This window comes from Rana temporaria, chromosome 10, assembly GCF_905171775.1.
Source record: "Rana temporaria chromosome 10, aRanTem1.1, whole genome shotgun sequence".
Lineage (NCBI taxonomy): Eukaryota > Metazoa > Chordata > Amphibia > Anura > Ranidae > Rana > Rana temporaria.
The window spans coordinates 37,421,434-37,430,263 of NC_053498.1; the positions used below are offsets into that span (position 1 = coordinate 37,421,434).

An 8,830-nucleotide genomic window follows, 5' to 3' on the forward strand; every position below is an offset into this window, starting at 1 on the left:
ATATTGCAGCTTACCATTCGTTAGATGTGGTGTCTGCATCAGTTTTCTTTTCTTTAACTTTTCACTTCACTACACACCTCCTGTATTAATAAGATACAACTCTGGAAGAATGAACAGAGGAGGCACAGCAGACAGCAGCATTATCAGTCTTGGGGAGGAGGGTGTTAAATGTATTGGCAGAGTTTTTGCATTTAGAGGCAAGGTGTTTCCTCCTCTGATGCCATCTCTTGCCTCCTCCGGGGGATCTCATTATATTTGGTAATTATGATAAGGTTCAGGGAGACACACCTTTTATTTATATGTAGGTATTGTATATTGTTTTTTTTGTCTGAGATATTAAAGTTTTTTGTAATACAGGCATCCTGTGCTGATGTAATATGCTTTTATAATACTTTGTTTAATTAACGACTTCCATACCGCACTTATTCTGGCACTTCTCTCCTTCATGTAAAAATCATAATTTTTTTGCTCGAAAATTATTTAGAACCCCAAACATTATATATATGTCTACACACCATCAGTTAAAAAACCGATCGTGACGATCGTGACGTAAAACACAACGACGTGCTGAGAAAAATGAAGTTCAATGCTTCCAAGAATGCGTCGACTTGATTCTGAGCATGCGCAGGCTTTTAACCGATGCTTTTGCATACTAACCGTCGGTTTTGACCGATTGGTTAGGCGTCCATCGGTTGAATTTTAAAGCAAATTTTAAAGCAACCGATGAAACTGACCTTCAGTCCATTTCCATCGGTTTTGACCGACCGTGTGTACAAGGCCTAAGACAAACCCCAAGAAAGTATTCAAATATATTAATAGTAAAAAGGTCAAGTCTGAGCATGTAGGCCCTTTACAAAATAATCTAGAGTGGGTGACTGGGGACAAAGAAAAGGCCAATTTATTAAATACTTTCTTCAGCTCTGTGTATACAAAGGAGCATGGGGGAGCTCATGTCCATAATGGGGGTGGTAGTGACAAAGCCCCAAATGATACACAATGGCTCAAAAGTGATGGTCCAGAAATATTTAGACAGAATAAAGGTGGATAAAGCACCTGGACCAGATGGCATACACCCACGGATCCTAAAAGAATTGAGCTCTGTCATTTCAAAGCCATTGTATCTAATTTTTAGGGACTCATTAATGACAGGAATAGTACCACTGGATTGGCGTAGGGCCAATGTGGTGCCCATATTTAAAAAGGGAACACAGTCTTTACCAGAGAGAGAGATATCATTGTGCCCCTGTTCAAATCATTAGTAAGACCTCATCTGGAATATGCAGTTCAGTTTTGGGCACCAGTTCTCAAGAAGGATATCGGGGAACTGGAGAAAGTGCAGAGAAGGGCAACCAAACTGATAAGAGGCATGGAGGAGCTCAGCTATGAGGAAAGATTAGAGGAACTGAATATATTCACTCTTGAGAAGAGGAGAATTAGGGGGGATATTATCAACATGTACAAATATATAAGGGGTCCATATAGTGAACTTGGTGTTGAGTTATTCACTTTATGGCCAACACAAAAGAGAAGGGGGCACTTCTTTAAGTCTAGAGGAAAAAAGATTTCACCTCCAAATACGGAAAGGTTTCTTCACAGTAAGAGCTGTGAAAATGTGGAATAGACTCCCTGCAGAGGTGGTTCTGGCCAGCTCAGTAGATTGCTTTAAGAAAGGTCTGGATACTTTCCTAAATGTACATAATATAACTGGGTACTGACATTTATAGGTAAAGTTGATCTGGGGAACATCCGATTGCCTCTCGGGGGATCAGGAAGGAATTTTCCCCCCTGCTTTTGCAAATTGGATCATGCTCTGCTGTTTTTTTTTTTTGCCTCCCTCTGGATCATCTGTGGGTATAGAATTGGGTATATAGGATTTGTACAATATTTTTTTTTATCTTATTTCTTTTTTTATGGTTGAACTTGTGTCTTTTTTCAACCTAACTATGTAACTAATGTATATGACGTCCTACGATAGGGAAGTGGTTAATAAAGGGAAATAATAATAAAATAAAAAATTATTGGCAGATTTAGGGCTAATTCACACCACAAAAATTTCCTCCAGATCCGTTTCAAACGCGTTTCTACATGAGTATTTTTTTTTAATGCATTCTGGTGCATTGTTTATGCATTTGGCAATGTGTTTTTTTTTCTTCTTTTCTCTCCTGGTGTGGTCCGGTGCATTTTTGATGCACGTAGGTGTGTTCCGGTGAATTTTTTATGTGTTTTTTAATGCATTCCAGTACTTAACTTTGCTATTGAAAACCATGTAACCTACTTTCTATGCATTTTGGATGCAGACAAAAAAAAAAAAAAAGCACTGGAACACATGTACACTACATGTGTTCCAGTGCTTTTTTTTTTTTTTTGTCTGCATCCAAAATGCATAGAAAGTAGGTTACATGGTTTTCAATAGCAAAGTTAAGTACTGGAACGCATTAAAAAACACATAAAAAATTCACCGGAACACACCTAAGCGCATCAAAAATGCACCGGACCACACCAGAAGAGAAAAGAAGAAAAAAAAAAAAACACATTGCCAAATGCATCAACAATGCACCAGAATGCATAAAAAAAAAAGAATTAAAAAATACACATGCAGAAACGCATTTGAAGCGGATCTGGAGGAAATTTTTGTGGTGTGAATTAGCCCTAAATCTGCCAATAATAATTTTTTTTATTATTATTTCTCTTTATTAACCACTTCCCTATCGTAGGACGTCATATACATTAGTTACATAGTTAGTCAGGTTGAAAAAAGACACAAGTTCAACCATAAAAAAAGAAAAAAGATAAAAAAATATCGTACAAATCTCATATACCCAATTCTATACCCACAGTTGATCCCGAGGGAGGCAAAAAACCCCAGCAGAGCATGATCCAATTTGCTACAGCAGGGGAAAAAATTCCTTCCTGATTTTCCCTGGAAAAAAAAAACTAGCCCTTAGAACCACTAACAAATTGAAGCCAAGCTCCAACCCACACTTTATAATCAGTTACAGCCAAAGGTGTGCACAGCTTATTACATTAGGGTGTGTGCCCCAAAGCGCAAACACACGTGCATGTGCGTTTGTTCACATACATACTGTGTGGCAGGGCTCGACAAATCCCGGGCGCCAGGACACCATGGCGACTAGAAATAGGGTCCTGGCGACTTGGCTTGGAAGGGGGGCAAAAAAATAAAAAAATAAAATATTTTTTTTTGTGAGCTGGTGCCATCTGGTGGTGAGTTGTTGGTATTACAAGTTATTACCACCAGATGTGTAAGCTGGTGCCATCTGGTGGTGGCCGTTGGTATTACAAGTTAAACAGCAATTCTAATGTAATTTTTCACTATTTTCACTGCCATCTTCTTCCCTCTAATTAGAACCCCCAAACATTATATATATTTTTTATCCTAACACCCTGGAGAATAAAATGCCGATCATTGCAATACTTTCTGTCATGCCGTATTTGCGCAGCGGTCTTACAAGCGCACTTTTTGGGGAAAAAATTACACTTTTTTTTATTAAAAAATAAGACAACAGTAAAGTTATCCCCATTTTTTTTTAATATTATGAAAGATAATGTTACGCCGAGTAAATTCATACCCAACATGTCACGCTTCAAAATTGCGTCCGCTCGTGGAATGCCGACAAATCTTCATAGGCATGTTTTGAGTTACAGAGGAGGTCTAGAGCTAGAATTATTGCTCTCGCTCTACCAATCGCGGTGATACCTCACATGTGTGGTTTGAACACCGTTTACATATGCGGGCGCTGCTCACGTATGTGTTCGCTTCTGTGCGCAAGCTCGTCGGGACGGGGCGCGTTTTCTGGCTCCTAACTTTTTAGCTGGCTCCTAGATTCCAAGCAAATTTGTCAACCCCTGCTGTATGGTCCCATCACGTTGTTCTCCGTGCAGGCACAGTGAAAGAGAAGTGCGTAAGCACTCCCCTTATGGCAGAGCCGATAAAAGGGAGATCTTTTCCATCTCCCCACCTGCACACAGAATGATAGTGCTAATGTGCACAAGGCGATTGTGTTAGTGGTTTGTCTCATCCATGTAAACTGATACATATTACTGGAGAGTTTGTGCCGTGAAAAACAACGGACTTGCTGGCGGTATTACCAGTTGAAAATAAAAGAAAGAAAGCCTAAAATAACAAAACAAAATGCAGAATTGGTGAGCTGCAATATAATAAACATTTGCTTTTGAATTTGATACCACTTTAAGTAAAAAAAAAGATGTTTTAAAAAAATAAAGTTGAATAAAATAAAAATAAAAAAGAAAGCAAAAAGCGATGTCATACAATTTAACATGTGAAAAGTTTAAAAATAGTTCACTTGCAAATAAACACAAATGCGTAAATTTTTTTTTTTAATCACTTAGTTGTTCATCTATTAAAACTTCATGTAAATTTGATTGGGACAAAACTAAATGTTCTCAGACTATACAGTATTCTCTCCATGTGAATGCTGAAAATACCACATCAAGGCCACAAGATGGCGCTGAGCTGACAATTGAGGTAATAAGTATGCTCCTCAGCGCCATCTAGTGGGCACAGTGCAGTATTTCTGCAGTCACACATTCAAATTGCAGAGAAAATAGTCTGAAAACATAACATTTTGCCCCATTCACACAGAACAAATGTACAGTGCCTTGCGAAAGTATTCGGCCCCCTTGAACTTTGCGACCTTTTGCCACATTTCAGGCTTCTAACATAAAGATATAAAACAATTTTTTTTTGAAGAATCAACAAGTGGGGCACAATCATGAAGTGGAATGAAGTTTATTGGATATTTCAAACTTTTTTAACAAATTAAAAAACTGAAAAATTGTGCGTACAAAATTATTCAGCCCCTTTACTTTCAGTGCAGCAAACTCTCTCCAGAAGTTCAGTGAGGATCTCTGAATGATCCAATGTTGACCTAAATGACTAATGATGATAAATAGAATCCACTTGTGTGTAATCAAGTCTCTGTATAAATGCACCTGCACTGTGATAGTCTCAGAGGTCCGTTTAAAGCGCAGAGCGCATCATGAAGAACAAGGAACACACCAGGCAGGTCCGAGATACTGTTGTGGAGAAGTTTAAAGCCAGATTTGGATATAAAGAGATTTCCCAAACTTTAAACATCCCAAGGAGCACTGTGCAAGCGATAATATTGAAATGGAAGGAGTATCAGACCACTGCAAATCTACAAAGACCTGAGCAAGGCACTGTATATACAGTTTTGATATATGAACAGTTATGCAAATCATTTTTATAAATACATCCCTTATGCCGCATACACACCATCACTTTATGTGATGAAAAAAAACGACACTTTCTGTGAAGTAAAAAATGACGTTTTTGAAACTTCAATTTTCAAAGACGAAGTTGCCTACACACCATCGTTTTTCTCACAATGTTCTAGCAAAGCGAGGTTACGTTCCACCACGTTTTACCATTGAAGCTTGCTTCATAAGTAGCTTCTGGGCATGCGTGGATGAAAAAACGTCTTAGAAAACGACGTTTTTTGCTACACACAGTAAATTTCTGTGAAGTAAAAAGTGCACTTTTGAAAAACGACACATAAAATTGAAGCATGCTTCAATTTTTTTTGGTCGTTTTTTACAAGACATAAAACGACGTTTTCCCCCACACACAGTCAATTAAAGTGACGTTTTTAAAAACGTCATTTTTTTTCATCACATAAAGTGATGGTGTGTACGCGGCATTAGGCATACAGAAATTCATTAAATAGTTAACATTGCATATTTTCACAGTCTGTCTGAGTCCAGATTAAAACCCTAATCGGACTACTGTTTTAAGTACAGTTGGGTAGGGTAAATGGTCTCGGTCTACATTAGAGAGTTTTCCCTCTGCCCTTTAGTCTTGGTGTCAGAAATACAAGAAATGGGATGAAATTTCTATTTCTATAGAAAGGATGGGGGGGGGGGGGCAACAATAAGAGCTGTCTTCCTGTTAGAGCCCCCCACACCCCCATTCTTATTCTTATGCCGCGTACACACGGTCGGAATTTCCAACAACAAATGTTCGATGTGAGCTTGTTGTCAGAAAATCCGACCGTGTGTATGCTCCATCGGACATTTGCTGTCGGAATTTCCGACAACAAATGTTTGAGAGCTGGTTCTCAATTTTTCCGACAACAAAAGTTCTTGTCGGAAAATTCCGATCGTGTGTAGCCAATTCCGATACACAAAATTCCACGCATGCTCTGAATCAAGCACGAGATGGAAGCCCTCGGTCTGGTAAAACTAGCATTCGTAATGGAGATGGCACATTTGTCACGTTGTAACGGACTGTAAAGGGCTGAAAAGCGCAAATCGTCTCTCACCAAACTTCTAACAGCACTGATATTGAACTTCTCTTTTCTCAGCTTGTCGTACGTGTTGTACGTCACCGTGTTCTTGACGTTCGGAATTTCTGACAACATTTGTGTGACCGTGTGTATGCAAGTTTGAGCCAACATCCGTCAGAAAAAAAAACATGGTTTTGTTGTCGGAATGTCCGATCGTCTGTACGCGGCATTACAGTATACTAGTGTTACAGCAAAATATTCCCAAAATGGTCATAGGAAAAAAAAAACTTCTGAGAAGTCATCCAAATCCTTAATGTCAGAACAGTGTAAAAACATATTTTGTGCTGACTAGCGGGCCTGAGTGACAGTTCATTTTGTAATTTTCAGTGTATTTCTCTACAGGGGGTCCCCGACTTACGAACGAGTTGGGGACTTTCCTGTTGTTTGTAATCCGGAAATGTTCGTAATTCGGGCCGCGCACGCGCAGAACCGCAAATACGGACATTTCCGATTGTTTTCCGATGTTCCGCCGAATGCCATTCTGCGCATGCGAGGCCAATTACGGGCATTTCCGACATTTTCCAATGTTTTCCGAGGCTCCTTCTGACCGCGCATGCGCAGAATGGCAGATGGTCCCCGCAGTGTCCCGTTCATAAGTAGGAGTAGTTCGTAAGTCGGCGACCCCCTGTATATGGATTTGACACAGACTCCCACTGGGGGTATCTTTAGTTGCCCCAAGCAAGTCTGAGCTTCTGTGGTGATGCTGTACCCCTAATGGTGGTCATTCACGCTTCAATAAATATTTGATTACTTTTTTGATCGATCTCTCCCAATAGGAATAATTTATCTATAGCCGACAACCCATTCGATTGATAGAACACACACAGAAAATTGGATTTTAGCCGATCCTTGGAAGATACAATAGTATGTCTGTTTTCACCGTGCAATTTCATAATCTGATCAATTGAAATACAATCAGATTCATGACCAAAGCATCTCAGTGCTGCTGATCAATGCAAGACAGTCAATAATTTTGTGTCCTGGCCAATCCATTCAGTTTGATCAAATCTAGTCTAAATCAATCAGAAGGGAATTTATGTCCCTTCAAGTGTTTGCTAATACAATTATGATAAAACATATATTTTAATTATATTGCACCTCAATCGGAGTGTGTATGGTAAGATTCCTCAGAATTTATTCATTGCTATGCAGTATTGTGTAAATGTTGCAAGTTGGAGTTTAGAGTTATTGGCAGAGCTGCCTTGACTCAGTATATATGTATTTTTTATATCAAGTAATTGAATGACATTTTTTAGCTTAAAATTTTTTATGTGTGTAGATCAGCATTAAACTTTAATCAAATGTTAATAAATTGCTGAGCAACTCTGAGGATATCTTTGCTTGGAGAGTCATATGGCGTTTTAAGCACAAAGCCCCAGAAACCCAGGGAAAAAGAACTGGATTTCTGCTCAACAACAGAAATTTTTCTGTTAACTTAATAATATTGTTTGACGGCATGCAAAAATGTTAAAATGATATATTATGTTGCACTTACTAGTGCTTATGAGCTTGATGAGGGCAGATGTTGTGTCCTTTTTCAAAGACGTTTAGTTTATCTTCCTTGGTGTCCCACTCACATTCATAAGGCAGCAGCAAATGCAGCCAGATGTGCAGTACGCCACGTGGAAGTGTGTTGGCAATTCTTTTCCCCACGCCCCTTTCTCCCTACACACACCCACTCTCCAACGAAAGAATTTTAACTCATATTGTACTGCTTGGTACTTTATGATAGTAATATATGTTTTAGTAGACTGGTAATCTAACTTAACATTAACCAAAGAGGGGGAGACAGTAACCGAGGAGGGGGGAGACCGTAACCGAGGAGGGGGAGACAGTAACCGAGGAGGGGGAGACAGTAACCGAGGAGGGGGACACAGTAACCGAGGAGGGGGAGACAGTAACCGAGGAGGGGGAGACAGTAACCGAGGAGGGGGAGACAGTAACCGAGGAGGGGGAGACAGTAACCGAGGAGGGGGACACAGTAACCGAGGAGGGGGACACAGTAACCGAGGAGGGGGACACAGTAACCGAGGAGGGGGAGACAGTAACCGAGGAGGGGGGACACAGTAACCGAGGAGGGGGGACACAGTAACCGAGGAGGGGGGACACAGTAACCGAGGAGGGGGACACAGTAACCGAGGAGGGGGACACAGTAACCGAGGAGGGGGGACACAGTAACCGAGGAGGGGGACACAGTAACCGAGGAGGGGGACACAGTAACCGAGGAGGAGGACACAGTAACCAAAGAGGGGGGACACAATAACCGAGGAGGGGGACACAGTAACCAAGGAGGGAGACACAGTAACCAAGGAGAGGGACACAGTAACCAAAGCAGGATGACAATGGGGGGGCAGGTAATAAGGATATACACCTGAAGGAGTGGTGGAGGGGTAAGAGGATATCAGCGGGTGGGGGGTTTGGGATGGGAGAGGACAGGTGCTGGGAAGGGGGGTCATTTTCTAAATCCCCCCACATCACCTTATAGC

At 40.5% G+C, this 8,830-nt stretch overlaps 1 protein-coding gene across 1 annotated transcript in view; it reads right to left on the reverse strand.

The window, feature by feature from the left end:
• The window catches only part of LOC120916528 (sodium-dependent neutral amino acid transporter B(0)AT2-like), a 161,583-nt gene extending 153,683 nt beyond the window's left edge, over positions 1-7,900 (reverse strand). The window contains exon 1 of the mRNA XM_040327552.1: positions 7,840-7,900. The gene's annotated coding sequence lies outside the window, so the exon portion shown is untranslated. The remainder of the gene's footprint in view (positions 1-7,839) is intronic.
• Positions 7,901-8,830: the final 930 nt, after the last annotated feature.